Raw genomic sequence first — 16,818 nt, forward strand, 5'->3', positions numbered from 1 at the left:
TTTGTAGTAAGTTATAGACAAAAGTAAATGTTAGAAATATTTTAATTGCTTGAGAATTGTTTTTTCAAAGGGAACAGATTTTAGCCAGAGAAACTAGTTAGGAGAATTTTATAATAGTCTAAGGTAGAACTAATGAGATTTCATATAAAAATGACAAAATTATAATTAAGAAAAAATATTTTTGAGCCAGGGAACATACTCAAATATTTTCATGTATAGAGTTATTGAATCTAATCTATGAGGTATGAATTATTTTTATTTCCTAACATAAAAGAATAAAATGTGACTTGGAGATGCTTAGGAATTTGTCTACTATCATACAGTTTCTAAGTGCTAGGCTTACTTCTATACTAATATATTAATTTATTTGAGTTGATAATTAACTTTATTATATCACAGTCCTTCTGGTTATTAATTTCTATACAGGAAGAACATAAGATGTTTATTGAATTCATTCATTATGTGTGATTATAAGAATAAAGACATGGTCAAAAACGAATTATGGCTCTCCAATTAATGATAGCAGGATTAGAAGAAAAACAGACTGAGGAGAAAAATTGAAGGAGAAGATTGGTTCATGTTGGCAGATGGTAATTCTTAGCTATCCATGGGATGTCCAAAGGAAGATGTTCAGAATACAGGTGAATGTACACATGTGAAGCCGCAGGAGAGGTGAGAGCAAGAAATAGAGATTATGAGTTTCAAGTGCAAACAAAATAGAAGTAGAAAAGCAAATATAAAGAAATAGTCAAAGAGTCACCAAGATAATCAGGCAAACAAATGGAGTAAAACCTTACAAGGAACAAAAGCTCAGCAGTATTGACTGGAATGTAGAGTGATACAGTCATGAAATGCTTTTCATTAAATTTAGTACCCACAGGGTTTTAATTTTCTTGCAAGGAATGTTTTTATTTCAGGCATGGAGAAAGAAACTAGATTGTTAAATTTTAAAATGTCGTTAGTGAATGAGACGCAGAGAACTGGACTCAGAAAAATGTATGATAAATTTTCAGTAATTTTGAATGAGAAAAGAAAGAGAAAAACAGTTTGGGAGTGGGTATTGTAAATAGAGACATTTTTTCCATTTTGTTTTGTTTTGTTTGTATTACAGAAATGGATATACCCATACCAAATGGAGAGGGGATGAGTATGTAATAGAGATAGGGCCCTTTTCTTGGAGCAATGTCTGTTAGGAGATGAGCAGGAAAATTACCAAAAAACACAGGCATCCTGAAATGACTCATAGATGTAGCAGACAAGATCCCACAGCAGGTCAGTTTCTTACTTTGGGATCTATTTCTTCCATGCTTAAAATAATTACAATTTCATAGGTAAAATTCAGTACACATCAGGCTATAAATCCTTCAGATTCTCACAATCCTTCTTATGATAACGTCAGATTTCTTGCCGAGTCTTGCTTGTGCATTTGAATTTCATTTAAATTTTGAGAAAATACTGCCCTATCTTACCATGATTCCTCCCATTGTCATACGTATTACCAGAATTTATTTTGAATTTTCTCTCCATGTTAAAGAAAAAAAAAGGCATTACTCAATGCTCCAAATAAAAATGTGAAAGTGATTGTAGGCCGTTTAAAGATGGTGGAGATCAAGGCATCGAATGTATTCGAATTGAAAGTAGTTCTGAAAAAATTTCTGGTAAACAAATTGGCTCAGCATTCTTTCTGTCTGTCTGGTTCTTTGTCTCCGTCTGACTCTTAATTAACTTCTCCTCTCTCTGAATCTGTGTCTGACTTAATTTTTTCAAAAAATTAAAAACAATTAATTTTTAAAAATTCCAGAAGACACACCATATAACAATTCTTTAAAATTCCCAGAGATCAGTCTCAAGACCTCTTCTTCACTCTATCGACCTTCAATTTAATTAAGAAACTGCCACCTGTATTAACATACAAATCCTGATTTCTCAGCAATTTCACAAAAGAGGTCTTGCTGGAGATTTGGAAAGTGAAAGTGAAGCAGAAGCTATTTTGTGTCTTAAACATATTGCCACCTATCTGCTGGCTTCCTTCGTTGACGTGAGGCAGTGGCAGGGCCTGCAATTCCTTTATTTTCCCCTCATTTCTCAAACTCTTGGATCCAGTGAGTGTGTTTATTAGCATGCAAAGGGCTCAATTTCCTCAGGATCCCTTCACCATCAAGGTCAGAGGCAACGAGAGCTGACACTATTTTCAAAGCATCTTCATGGGAGTCCAGATCATGTTTGTGGGTTCGAGCTTAATCTTGGGTAGTCTGCCCTACTTTCTATCTAGTGTCCCTTCCAAACCTGCCTACCCTGTTTGCTTCTACTGCCGGCATCAGACTTGATGAGAAGAATCTTACTGAGACTGTTTAACTGGCCCCCACAACCGCTTAAAATCAAATTTCTGTAACAAATGTATGTGCATGTGTAGCAGATGTACGTGCATGTGTATATGTGTGGGGGTGAATATATACACACACCCATACACGCATACATACAATACACTATACATTACTCTAATAATTCTGCTTTGCTAACTTAGCCTTGATTGATACATCCAGTTTTATCTCTAGTATAAATTTTCTTCTGTAATCTACACTGATTCACAATCTGCCTGTTCTAACAAATACTTTATACTTAACCATATTCAAAACAAATTACATTTCACACAAACTGCCTTTTCACATACTTGCTCATATCTTTAAATGGAAATTACCTTCTTCAGTTGCTAGGGTTTGGAGACATTTTAAAATTTTGCCCTTTTCCTTACATACACTTTCCACCTGGGGAAAGAAACAACTGGCATACCTTCAAAATATTTCCATTTATATCTATACCAAATATCCAAGTACATAAAAAAGTCAATCACTCTTCAATACCTTTTCCACCCTCATTATGGGCTCAGGCATCATTAGCTCTAACTTGAGTTCATGTGGTATCAGCCTTAACTGGATTTCGGCTTTAGTTTTTCCCTATAGAGCAAATAGAATGAGCCTTTCAAAAAGAAAAGAGTTTATGTCTTCTCTCAAAAATTTTCAATGACTCTTCATCTTACCTGTGCTAAAAACAAAAGGCCTTGTAATAGTCAACAAGAACCTGCTGCATTCAGATCCCATATCTCGCTCCTTACCTCTCGCTTGCTCTCTGTGCTCAGACACCCTGGCTTCCCAGCTGTCCTTAAAACACACATACTCGAGGACTTTGCAATGGCTGGCCCATCTGTTTGAACTGCTTTGCTCTCACGTGTTCACAGTATGCACACCCTCATTTCCTATAGGTGTAGGAATGTACCTGAATACATTACATGTGATAACACCCATCCTTCCAGCCCCCGTAATTCACAATAATTACTCTTGATGCCCTTATTATGCTTTATTTTTCCCATGGTATTTACAATTATTTGATGTGCTACCTGTATGTTATTTATCTGCTTGCTTATTCTCCATCTGCCACATCAGAATGAAAGCCATAGGAGAGCAGGTACTTCTTCATCCTTTGTGGGATAGATGAATAAATGGACAGATTAATAAATGAGTCAAACAATTTTCTTCTGACCATTTACCTTGAAGATCAATTTTCTTCTGAACAAATAAGTCAGCATTTGGGGTGTTTTTCTACCACTTACTGTGTAGAAGTTGATGTTTTGCTAGAGGTGGTCTTATATAATTGCTTACGTTAGTCTCTTTTAGAATGCAAGAAATAGAAATACATTAGAAATTTCCCAATCAAGGTGGGTGCAAACCAAGTGTACATTTAGAATTAGGTATCAAAGAATAATCTCATCGGTCACACGTAGAGACGTTCAAGAAAATTCATTTATTCATTCATTCATTCATCCATTCATTTGTTAGGTATTAGGATAAGCAGCTAAGAAGATGCTTCAATTACCGAGGAGTAATTCTAGTGATCTGCCTTATGTGTAACCTTTCTTTCTCTTTGTTATTTATTTATTTATTTATTTTCTGGTCTCTATTTGCTTCTTATACTAGTATAAACTATTAAACACTACGTTTCTATCTTCTGTTTACATTGTCTTATCTTTTATTTAGTTTAAATCCTCTCATACAAATAAAACTTTAAGCTCCCCCACCCATTTATTTTACTTTATGTACCAATATAATAAAAAATTAATAATGTGATCCACAATATTTAAGAATTACTGAGTGAGCCCAAAAGTTTATATTTTTTTTCACGTGAGCTACAATATTTTTTCTCTTCAGCAGCTCAGAATCTAATTGTGCTTTCGCATGCACCTCATAAATATGTACAAACATTTGTATCAATAAAAATTCTGTGGAAGAAAAGGTTCAAACAATAACAACTGCAACAACAATGGAGATTTATAAGGATGATTCTGAGTCAGATGATGAAGATAAAGAGAAATAGGAAGAGGAAGGGGAGTAAGAAGAAGAAGATGAGGAAAAATAAGGAAAGGATAACAAGGAGAAGAAGACAGGTGAATTGGACTGGAGTTTTGGAGGAGCATATTGTGATCCTTAGTTAATCCTTGAAGAACAATTATGGCTTGGTTGAAAAGAAAGAGAAGGGCTGGACGTGGTGGCTCACACCTATAATCCCAGCACTTTGGGAGGCTGAGGTGGGTGGATCACCTGAGGTGGGGAGTTCAAGACCAGCCTGACTAACATGGAGAAACCCCGTCTCTACTAAAAATACAACATTAGCCGGGGTGGTGGGGCATGCCTGTAATCCCAGCTACTCGGGAGGCTGAGGCAGGAGAATCCCTTGAACCCGGGAGGTGGAGGTTGCGGTGAGCCGAGATTGCACCACTGCACTCCAGCCTGGGCAAAAAGAGTGAAACTCCATCTCAAAAAAAAAAGAAAAGAAAAGAAAAGAAAGAGAAGGAAAGGACATGCCAATCTGAAGTGCTAAAGGTAAAAAGTATGTTAGCGAAGACTGCCAAATGTTATGGACAGTGTCTCTGGATAAATAGGTTTATAACACAAGCAACTCAATCAGCATGCTAACAAAGTACTTCAGTTAAAAATGATCTTTACTTAACACCCTATAGATCATTAAGTTATCGTTTTAGAATCAAATATACATTAAAGATCATTTTACTCTTTGATACATTTAAACAAGCTTCCATTGATTAGTATATTTTATTTTTTGTTTTGAATAACATGTCTTTTCAGTGTATTATGGGGAATATTAATAGTTTTCAGATAGTACTTATATTGGTGATTACGGATAGAGTCAAGACGATTATTTATCTGTTTTGATACAGTATATATGTCGGAGAATAGAAAAAAATAGAAAATAAAATAGAAAAGAATATGAGGATTATGAATGAATTCACTAGGTCTTTGCAATCTTATTACACAATGGACTAGATTGATTAATTGACTGACAAAAAGTCTTAATATATAAAATGTATTCCAGAATGTTCAATGAAAAATTATTTTTAAAGTCAGAATAAAATTTCAGAAACTTGTGCCCCTATGAAATACAAAGCTCATCACATTATACACACAAATTTATATAATTATGATTTGCCAACTAAAAATAATATTCATTTTCAAAAACTATTAAAGTTATTTCACACATACACCTTCATGAATTGAAAGTTTACTTCACCAGTTACAAGAAGATACTTGAGTTTTCTTAAATCTTTTATTTAAAATCCTGAAATCAAAGATTCAGGTTGGTTACCTTGGGGGAAAGAAATCCCTGAGACAAAACTTCAGGCACATAACCTGATGAACAAATGAAGAGTGTATACTTTTATTCTGACTTTATTATTTTAGATTTCATTAACTGCATAGTTGTCTGAAAAGGGCAAGTAATTTTGATTTCTGAATAAGGCTGGGAAGCTGATTTAGTGCACCATTGCAGGTGGTGTACTGAACTGGGCAAAACTGATAGATGTTAAGACTCAGTGGACTGGACCTTCTTGATCTTCCAAAAGCTGCACTTTCATAAGAGATATGTATTTAAAAATTCCATTAATGTGATTTTTGTTGAGAAGGGTATTATCCATTCAAAATTTGATTTGTAAACTTCTGCTACACTCAAGTGACCAATAATCAGTTATTTTACTTTTATTTTAAAATTTTTCATTATTATACAAAATGGATCCTTATAACAAGTTGAGGAGGCGGAAGAAAGATGATGTGTGATTTAACAATAATGTACATTTAAATGAACCACAGTTAATAAAGAAATTAGAAAAAGTCTCTTAATGATCCTAACAAAAAATCAGACTAAATATCTTCTTGATAGTTGGTGATGGGGGATGATGAGAAGAAAGAAAAGGATAGTTGAGTTGTGAAAGGAAAAGGGAGAAAACCTCTACTCTTCAGTACTGAATGTGTAGCAGACACTTTACATATCGTTTCTCATTATTCATCATATTGTCACATCCATCTTTAAGTGTGTATATAATTTTACACTGGGACATTTAACTATGGAGAGAAAATTAGATAAAAGTAGAATCTAAATCTAAATCTCTATTTGTTTGATGAAATGATAATATTGTGAAGGATATTCAAGGAATACAGTGCGGGGTTCTTAAAATGAAAAGGAAAGCAAATTATATTTTCAATAGATTTGGAGGACAGAATCAAAATCATAAAGGAAGAAGAACAAGAACAATTGTCCATTAACTCTTTCCTATGCATAATATTTACAAAACATGGACGGAGCTGAAATCCATTAAAATATCAAATGATTTGTGTGTGTGTGCACGAATTTGGGTAGCACAATGGATATGTTCAATATTTCAACATTTTCTAACTTTTTAGAATAAATTTACTACCATGCTATATTTTAAAAGCATCAGCTGAGCTCTTTAAACTAGTTTAAAGAATATTTAATTGTGTTTTCTGTGTCACTACCCAGCTGTTTCTAAATGAGCAATTAATACAGTGTTGGTATTTAGCTAAATGCATTATTTTGAATCATTTCAACTAGCTACTTCATGTACAGTGATGAAGACTATATGCCTGACTTGGTTACTTCAAATTAAAAATGTTTTTCTCTTTTCTATGTTTATCTTGTACTACAGATTTCTCTCTTTTTGCCTGGATTATCTTCTGTGCTTTAACTGTATTTGGAACTCACATAATTTAAGATTGCACTTTAGCAACACTGAAAGCTTTTGGAAAATTAGGAAATGAGCAATAGTCACTTGAAATAGTATTTTCCCATAGAAAAATATTTATAAAATTGTATTAGTGCTACTTAAGCATCTCTGGATACACATTTCTGAATTTCAGTAAAAGTTTTAAGAGGGGAAAAATAATACTGCCCTTTGATAACTTGCTATAGTCAGATTTGGGACATGATATAATCACTTAGGAATTACTATAAAAGAAACTTGACAAATAATTTGGCTTAGACCTGAATCTGTCAAGGGAAACATATCAGAAAAGTTGAGCCTTGACAACATTAGCAAATTTATTGAGTGCTTACTATGTTCTATCTAGCTACTCACACACTTTCCGAATTTAACTCCTTTTAGCTTTATTTGAGAAAGACAGGAAATGCTAAATAATAACTTCTTCAAATAAAGGAAACAAAGCTAATAAATGTTTGTGATTCGAATCAAATCCAGTCAACCATGTATATATACTACAGTGGTTGCCTTTCAGTGAGAATACGGTGCTAGATATAAAAATAATCTTAGCCAGGTTGAAAATGGTAATAGCATCTTTCTATTTGTGTGTCCACCTCACCACCATAGATTTTTCCATTTGCTGATTCCTGTTTTCATTCTGTATTTCCAATTCACTCCAGGAAGAACAGCATTTTTAAACAGAGCAGGGATAGCATCTTCGGAGTACATTTTAAAATAGTAACTAGAATTGTGAAAGTTACCGTTCCAATGAATACTTCAGTGGAAGAAGTAGGGATAAAAAGAAATGAAGAAACAGAAGTTCTGTAAAGATATTGATTTCTCCCAGTGAACATAAAGTGAGGCAGGAAATTACAGGGCATTCCCATTCTCTATATTGTCAATATCTAAATGGGGAGGAGTGTTTAAGTAAAAACAAGGCCAGTCATTGTCAGATCTTCAATATGGCAAACTGCCAGTACTTTTAGAATCTTGAAGTTTAGGCATTTAACAATCCCTCTCCATTTAGGTAATTTCGTCCTTGTGAAAGGAAGATTGGCAGAAAGGAAAGAGAGTGAAGCACTCTGTTTATCCAAAGTAAAATAGATCCTGGGCACTAAGTGCACAATCTTCTATCATGTTGTCCTGCCGAGACACTTTACTTTATCCACAGAATCATTTACAGGACAAAGGGTAATTGAGATATTGACTTTAACCACTCCTTGATCTTAGAAACCTGTACACTTGCTATATAGTGCCCAAGGCAGCTATTCTACTTTATAGTCTTCTCAGGGAAAAAAAAAAATCCCTCTGCATTTGCAAAGATTGAGTGCCCACGCAATATTAAATTTACAAAAACCTACTTAAGATAAATTCTGAACTAGTGCTTTTAACACATTTAGTAGGTGTCAGAAATAAAGTAAAAGCAACGTGAAGTTGCTGCTTGTGAAGAAGTAGGGTAAATCACTATCAATGGATCCATTGACAGTCCTTTCGCTTACCTCTTCCATCATAAGGTAACAAAGAAAGTGCCATTCCTTTCTCAGTTGGAAGCCAGTAAGAAAAATTTAAAGACTGTAGGCTACTCTAACACCATATAAAATGTCCTTTTAAAACCTGGATTAAAGAGGCAGCATTCTATCTTATTTAAAATAGATCTCTTTATTGCTAAGTATCCATTAGGATAGAAGGAAAACGTATTTATTTATTCTTTAAATATTATATACCCTGTTTATTTCTAAAATGTCATGGTTTTAAGTTTGGTATAATAGCGTGAAAACATTCTTTAATAAAATAAAAAGACCAAGTGATTTACAAACAAAGATGACATTCTGAGACTTCAATTATTTATGTAATATTTCAAATAATTGATATACTTAGAAAAAAGAGTGGTTTCAGGTGTTTGGAAGAGGTGATTAATATAAATGTCATTGTGGTTAGCATGAAAAAAACTTATAGAGAAAAACTATTGATTGAGCTTTTATACTAGTTCTTAAGCTCTTGAATGGAATTTTACATAAGTTTTTTTTTTTCCTTAACAAATCCTCACAGTAGACCCATGGAAATTGTTTATTATTTGTCTTTCATTAATGAGGAAACTAGGCCTGAGAGATAAAATATATTTTCATAGGTCACAAATCACTGCAACTAAAAGCAAGTTTCTCACTTTGATGCTGGTATTCTTCCTCTGTGGCATGTATCTTTCATATTGCTACCGCAGTCATATCCCCAGTGTAGATAGTCCAGATCTTTGAAATAATGTAAAGTAAAGGAAAGAAATTATTTTTAAACATCATCATTTCTTTTACTGTAAAATGGAAGTAATTATAACATGTCAATATCATGTATTTTTAAACAGCAATTGTGATAATAATATATTTTACAAATTTTAAAATGACATAAAAATGCAAGATGTCATACTTAAATTGTTAGTATTCATTTGTTGTCATATTTAACTTTTAAAAAATGCTTTAACAGCCTTGCATAAATTCTGTTGTCTGTCTTGTGCTCCAATTAAGATTCATTCAAAATATTTCTTTGTTAAGACATTATTCACAAAGTACTAATCATAAAAATAAGGCAGGAAAAGAACAAAAAATGGGCATTTCGTAATATCAACACATAGTAAACACTTTAAATGTTATATTAAGAATGTACATCTTTGTTTTTTTTTTCTTTTTGAGACAGAGTTTCGCTCTTTTTGCAACATCAGTACCAAGGACAGCATGCCTGGAAGCTGGTTTGCTAATTATGGGCAGTACCAACAACAAGCACTCAAATAACTGTGTGAGCAGCTGACACAAATACAGTCAGAACTAGGAAGGGGAATGAAAACAGGCATTAAGGTGAAGAGAAATGACAGACTGGGTTTTGGGGCATACATGGGATATCCATTTTAATCTCCCCCAAAATGAAGAGAATACACTGAGGGATTTTTAATTATCAACAGTAAAGTTTCTGAGGCCTTAACCCACCATGGTTTGAGAATAAAAAGGCCTCAAGCCACCATGATTTACTTACCAACAATAAAGTTTCTGAGCCCTCAATCTACCATGATTTGAGAATACAGCCTTGCGTTTTGGTCACAATCTTGGGATATTCAAGTTAAAATAGTAATTACAATAATTACAGCAATGATAAAATTATTAATGTACTATTCTTAGGATTCAACATACACTTTTTGTTTTCATCATGACATTAGTCATGTAAAATAGATAATACGATTCCTGTTTTACAGATGAAGCATTTGAAATTCAGATGTATTAAATAATTTGTCCAAATAACATAACAAATAAATGTTTTTCAGTATTCAGATCAGTTTTTCTTTCTTATTATTGTGCATTTAACCAGCATTGCTACAAAATATGGACTCACTTGGTATAGTTTTGCACATGAAAAGTACTTGTTTGGTACATGAATAAATTCTATGTAGACTAAAACAACTGACAAAATGGAATCTAAAATTAGAAATCATATAGAATATAAGAAGTATATGTACATATATGTACCTCCATTCTCTGTTGTTGAAAACTCTGTTTCATTATGTAAAATAGAAAAAAAAGATTTTCACTAAAATCTAATGAGCTCACATCTCATTGTTCAGAACTGAATCATTTCCCCACTTACATCCACAAAAAATAAAAATATAGAAAATGTATACTTTTCATGTGGGCATATTGGCATCAGGTAATCTCTGCTGTATGCCTCAAATAAAAAATGAGCAGGAGTGATAGGTAAAGTCAGTAGCTATGAAGTATAAATACTTAAAGTTTATATTTAAAAGAATAAAACTTAATAGAAATAAAGCGAAACAAATTAATGTCGTACTATTTTTTCTCTAATTGGCAGTTTTGTTGTTGTTATTGTGTTGTTTTCTTCCTTAGTTATATTGTGCTTGTTGGTTTAAAATGTTCCCCATTGGCTAAAGTTTAAGGAATAATATTTCCTATATTAATGAGAAGATGACTGACAAAGTACAAACTTTGTCAATAAGGTCATTTGACAGTGTGTACAAAAGTATACATTATTCCTCATGGGATTTAATCTCTGTAGGAGCAGAAACGCAGGTTACTCCTTTCGTGACAATCAGAGAGTGAGCTGAAGATAAATGCCAGCCTCAAAACAGGCACTAAATGTTCTTGGAGTGAATGAGTGGATACACCTAATTCTAGTAATTCCAATACTGAAAAAGTATCCTAGGCAATAAAAACTATTTGCATATAAATGTATGTAAAATAATGCTAAATTTGGCCTTATCTATAAAACTAAAAATGGAAACAACATACATATCCCAATATATGGCTGCCTGATTAAATTATATTTTTTCCATAAAATGTAATATTGGAGATTTATTACAAATAGTGATACTAATAGAGAAAAATGTTTATGCTAAGTAAAACAGCAGTTGCCAAATATTATACCAAAAATGAAATTAAAGCTGTAAAAGCATGCTATTTTATACAGCTAATAAAGTGAACACCTATTGGGTGTTAAATACTATTATGAGGTTAATTCCATTCTCACAACTGATTAGCTAATTTAATCTTTAGATTTATCTTCAGGCTTATGAGGCCACTATTACCAATGAAATGTTAATTAATTATTTTAAGTCTCACATCAGTCCTAGGAGGTCAGTACTATTTCAGTCTCCAGGAAACCAAATCACAGAAAGGTTAATTACCTTGCTGTAGAACACGCATTTAAAAAGTGGCTTGACTTCAAAGAATTAAGCGCCAGAGCCATTCATCTTAAACCTTCTACTCTATGCCTATAGTTAATTTGAGTTCCACCTTGTGTCCCAAATTATGGTAATATTTTTATTTTTTATATTGAGTATATATTATTCTTATAACACCAAAGCAAAGCAATATTTTCAGAGGACTTTTTGAGAAATGCTTTCTTAAATAAATAGTAAGAAAAAAAAGGGACAAGGGTAATATGGAGATGCTTCAGGTATAAGATATTTCACAAAACCAATAAACAGACCGAAAATCACCAGTCATCTAACAATTTTAGGAATGTTATTAGATCCAGGTTGTTGACAGTGGTGGAGTATCACAGGGCATTATGCCAAGAAGGTGGGAGGGAACGTGAGGGGGATTGTTGTTGCTTTTGCGAGCTCTCACTTTGTGGCCAATGTTTCAAGCCATGGTTTCCCTGATCCTTTGGGTTTTCTCCTCTCCCTGTCCACTAGGTACCTACTGGCATACGAACATAAATGTCAGGTCACAGAATCAGAGCTTAATAAATAATTTTAATTTTAATGTGATTTTCAAGGAAAGTGCATAATTCATCCACATATGAAAACTGCCCCACTGATCTAAAAAGAGAAAATATTGGGAAATGTATTTATTATGTCACTTGAAATTTTCTTTTTCAGTAATGGGGTCACCAGAATACAAAAGCATGTGATCTATTGTCTTTAACACCCTCTGTAGTCAATAACACAAAGTCAAATATAGAGTAAATAGAAAAAAAATTATTTGATGCATATATGATATGTGTGAAATATATATTTTTCCTTCAAAGTTCCTGGAAATTGTTACAGTTCCTCCTGCTCCTGCAGTGTAGTGAAAAGGGAAAAAAGCCTCTCTCAGTTATTTAGTGCTTGCAAGGAGCCCTTTGCCCAAATCTCAGTAGTGGAGTGTGAAAATCTTTAATATCTAGGTTTGCAACAGCAAAGCAACACCAAGTTTTGACAACAGTAACTGAGGCCATAGATGGTGGCATAAAGAAACTTTATACTCTAAAATTCTGTCAATTTCAAAACAAAAATTGCAAATTCAATTCTTATGAGAATGAGATAGAGAATAATTTAGAAACAATATGACAGAAAGAAGTAGGCCTTTGCAAGAAAAAAGTCATGTTAGAAGATTTGCATTATGGTGATAATTATCACAATTTTTAATTTTAAATTTTGCTATGAATAGTCATAGGGTAAAATCAATACCACAAATTAATATAACATAATTATTTTATTCATACATCATATAAAATGGAGTAAGTTGTTTCTAGGATTTTATAATAATAAAAATATGAACATTCTTGTATATTTATCCCAGTGAGCAAGTGCAAAGATTTCCCTAGGGTAGCAGTTACCAAACTTTTTGATTGGCAATTTTACAGTCTTAAAAATTACTAAGAACTGCAAAGAGATTTTGTTTGTATGGCTTACATTTATTATATTTGCCATATTAGAAACTAAAACATTACTGAACAATTTATGATAATAATAATGACAAAATTAAACCCATTATGTTGATATGCTTTATTGAAAATAACAATATCATCCAAAACAATTAGTGAGAAGAATGCCACTATTTTACATCTCAATAGAAAAGAGCTGGGTTCACATTTCTTTTTCTCTTTTTTTCTCTTTTGAGATGGAGTTTCGCTCTTATCGCCCACGATGGAGTGCAGTGGCGCGATGTTGGCTCACTGCAACTTCCGCCTCCAAGATTCAAGTGATTCTTCTGCCTCAGCCTCCCGAGTAGCTTTCTGTATTCAATCTGTTGTGATGATGTTGTTTTGCTTGAAGCATGTAAAGAAAAGACATGACATGTCCACATGTTCTCATGTCATTTCTGTCCTCACACAGAAATGACATGAGAAAAATTGAAAACTGTTTTGGTAACACTTTTTAGATAATTGTGGCTACTTTTGATGCTACATTCAGACTTGATGAGTTTCTTCAAGATTAGTTGCAACGTGGAATCTGAAATCGTATCAATGAGTTTTTCATACGTTGGTATAGTAAAATTCACTAGGTTATCATGCACCTTGAATGGATATTTTATTCATGTATGATTATAACACCACACATTATTTGGAAAATATTTGTTCATGACACATTTTATTATCCAATATTGAAATAATAAAAACAATAAATTGCATTTGTTAATATTGCCACATATCTCATCAGAAAAACTTGAAGTAATGAAATGTTGTAAAGCACTTCAGATGGATACTAGTTTCTCTAATTTCAATACTTGCTTGATACTGACTTTTTAAACGGTCATTGCATAACAATGAAGGGAATGTTACTATTGGTATAGTTAGGTCTCTCCATCTTGATTTGTGCTAAGGCACCAGGAGTTTTAACCACTATTGTTTTGCACCAACAGTGCAAATGTCAGTACAATTATTCCACGGTAAACAGTATCACGCAGAAGGATTATTTGACACCCGGCATATTTTAGCACTACTCACGGTTATTGCTAAGCATTTGTATAAATTATCTTCTATGATAATTAATTTGTGCTTATTCTGGACCAATACACGAAAACAGCAAGTGTAGCTCCATGTTGTATTCATCTATTTGTAAGTCAAGAATACAATCCTGAACTCAGTATTTGTGTTTTCAGTTAGATATTTAATTTGAAGATTTACAGTATCATTGAAACCACGTTGACATGATTTCTTTTATTAACTTTTCATTTGGCAGACACTCACCAATGGCAAAGCTTCAAGCCTTTATCAATTTCTCAACTATCATATGCAGTTACCCAACCAATGAAATACAATTTACCCTGTATGAGATTCCATGATTTTTTCATTTCTAGTTTGAAAGATGTCAAGAAAGACTTTCAACTTTAAAAGAACTCATGTTTACTTTTAAAATATCCAAATCTTTTTTTTCTTTAAACTTCAAGTGACTGCTTTCAAAAGGATGCTACATTTTAACTGACATGTAATACCATTCAAAAATGTTCTATGGTATAAGACACAATAAGGCAAATTGTTAACATCACATAAAGCTGAGAGAAAGATAGTCTTTGTCATATTTTCCTTTCTTAGTTACAGTTGGCCCAGTTTTTTGACATTAGTTTCCTTTTTCCATGAGTCAGAATACTAACTGAAATGTCAGATTTATGTTTTTCAGCATCTATAATCACAGAGGATGAAGCTGTGAGTTGAGAAAACAGGTTGCAGTATCATCCTTACTAGGCCAACGTTCTGGCAGTAACTATAAGAAAAATATAATGTGAATAATTTTTTCTTTCATTTAGAAATATCATATTTTTATTATAAAATGTTAACTATTTCAGAGGAAATTTAAGCATTGGGAAAACTTTTTAAATAATGTTTAAAAAAAGACATGCAAAACAAGAATACAAAATTTACTTAGATCTTGTTGTGTGTCCACATATTTACATTCACATTTATAATAATTACTCATGTATTTGAAGAAATTTCTACTTTCTAACTAGTTGCATTCTCTGTTGCTCTTTTTCTGATTCTATTTTACATTTTCTATGTTGCTTTCTTTGACATGATCAAGGTATTTTGTTGTTTTATCTTCCCACTTTGTGTTAGTTTATTATTTGTTTTTATAAGCTGCAAATATTTACTCAGTTTGGGTAAAGGACACATTTGACTCCATAAAACATTCTCCCTTGAGGATTTTATTTAAAGACAAAGTTGAGTTTTGGGACAAGAGAACTAAAGTCCAGGCAAGCACTGGAAAGAAAAAAAAGGGTATGAAAGCTCTCAGCAAAGTCTTTAAGTCCCTTAGCCATATAATAATTCTAGGCTTATGAAACCAGTTAGGCCAGTACCAAATCATGAATGGTGAGGCTGGTCACCAGATGATATTTCAAACTTAAATAGCGCATTCATAGATCCTGCTCTCCTCACTTTGGCTAATAGCTAAAAACTAGACATATCGGCATCCTCAGATAAAGAGAGAACCTTATTCATCCATTTGTAAATCATCACTGTCTTTACATATGGTTTGTTTTAATGCTTTAAAAGTTAACTTAGTTACTTTATCCTTCTTATTTAATAATATCAAAGCTTATTACTTTCCTCTTGAAAATACATTTTTATTTTCATTTGAAAAATTGTAGACTTTTTTCCCCAAAATTCACTGCTATTATTGCTCTTTTATTGGGTATAATTATTAATATTTTGCTTAATATATTAACTATTTTACAGGATACTTTTTATTCTATGTTGTACAGTGAGTCATTTTAATAAATTATTTTTTACAAAATTATTTTTTATTAGAAAAAATGCTGAAAACATTTTGTTGTTTTATCTTCCCACTTTGTGGTGTCAGCTAAAAAGCTGACACCACAAGGCCAGTTGCATGCACATAACTTTCATTACAAGAAGCATGAAATTTTAAAAATATTTTTAGAGAATAATGGCTAAATAAGAACTTATCTGCTCTACTATACTGTATATTATGTCATTGTTTATATTAAAATGTGGTTGCAAAAAGCCACAAATGCTGTCATTTCTCTTATTAGTATATGTTGGTGGTTTCTGGTTTGTAAATATCCATTCTTTTTTGCTTGATGTCAATAAACTACCATTTAAAGATCAAAAATTACTTTTTATTTTTCCTATTTGTTAGCTTGTTTAGGAATCTACATTCATGCTTGAAGCTTTTTACATTTCAATTAATTATATTTTCCACTTCATTGTCTTTTATATTTTCTGAATTGATATATATTAGTTTTATATAAAATATTTTGTTTCAGTTAGTTACTCGTGTATGCATCAAACTTGACTATATTTACCTCAGTCAATTAGCTACTTTTTATGTCTTTATTACTGGTTACTTATTTTTTAGGTGATTGTATAACTAAAACCACTCAGAAATATGCATTTGAAATTTTCTTTATCATAGAGAGATAGTACCTAATTCAAAGTATTATGATTTTCCAAGACCAACCTTAAAAGTATCAAAATATCAAGTAGCCACAAATTTGTGTTATAAGTGCCAAAGCGTAATGCTTATCCTATCTTCCTCTACA

General features: G+C 32.4%; 1 long non-coding RNA gene across 1 annotated transcript in view; it reads right to left on the reverse strand.

The window, feature by feature from the left end:
- Positions 1-16,818, reverse strand: part of LOC134808146 (uncharacterized) — a 124,374-nt gene that overhangs the window by 13,991 nt on the left and 93,565 nt on the right. Inside the window, exons 4-6 of the long non-coding RNA XR_010150534.1 lie at positions 9,222-9,303; positions 3,395-3,475; positions 3,113-3,253 (exon numbers count right to left, since the gene is read on the reverse strand). This is a non-coding gene — a long non-coding RNA (uncharacterized LOC134808146). The remainder of the gene's footprint in view (positions 1-3,112; positions 3,254-3,394; positions 3,476-9,221; positions 9,304-16,818) is intronic.

This window comes from Pan troglodytes, chromosome 14, assembly GCF_028858775.2.
Source record: "Pan troglodytes isolate AG18354 chromosome 14, NHGRI_mPanTro3-v2.0_pri, whole genome shotgun sequence".
Taxonomy (NCBI): domain Eukaryota; kingdom Metazoa; phylum Chordata; class Mammalia; order Primates; family Hominidae; genus Pan; species Pan troglodytes.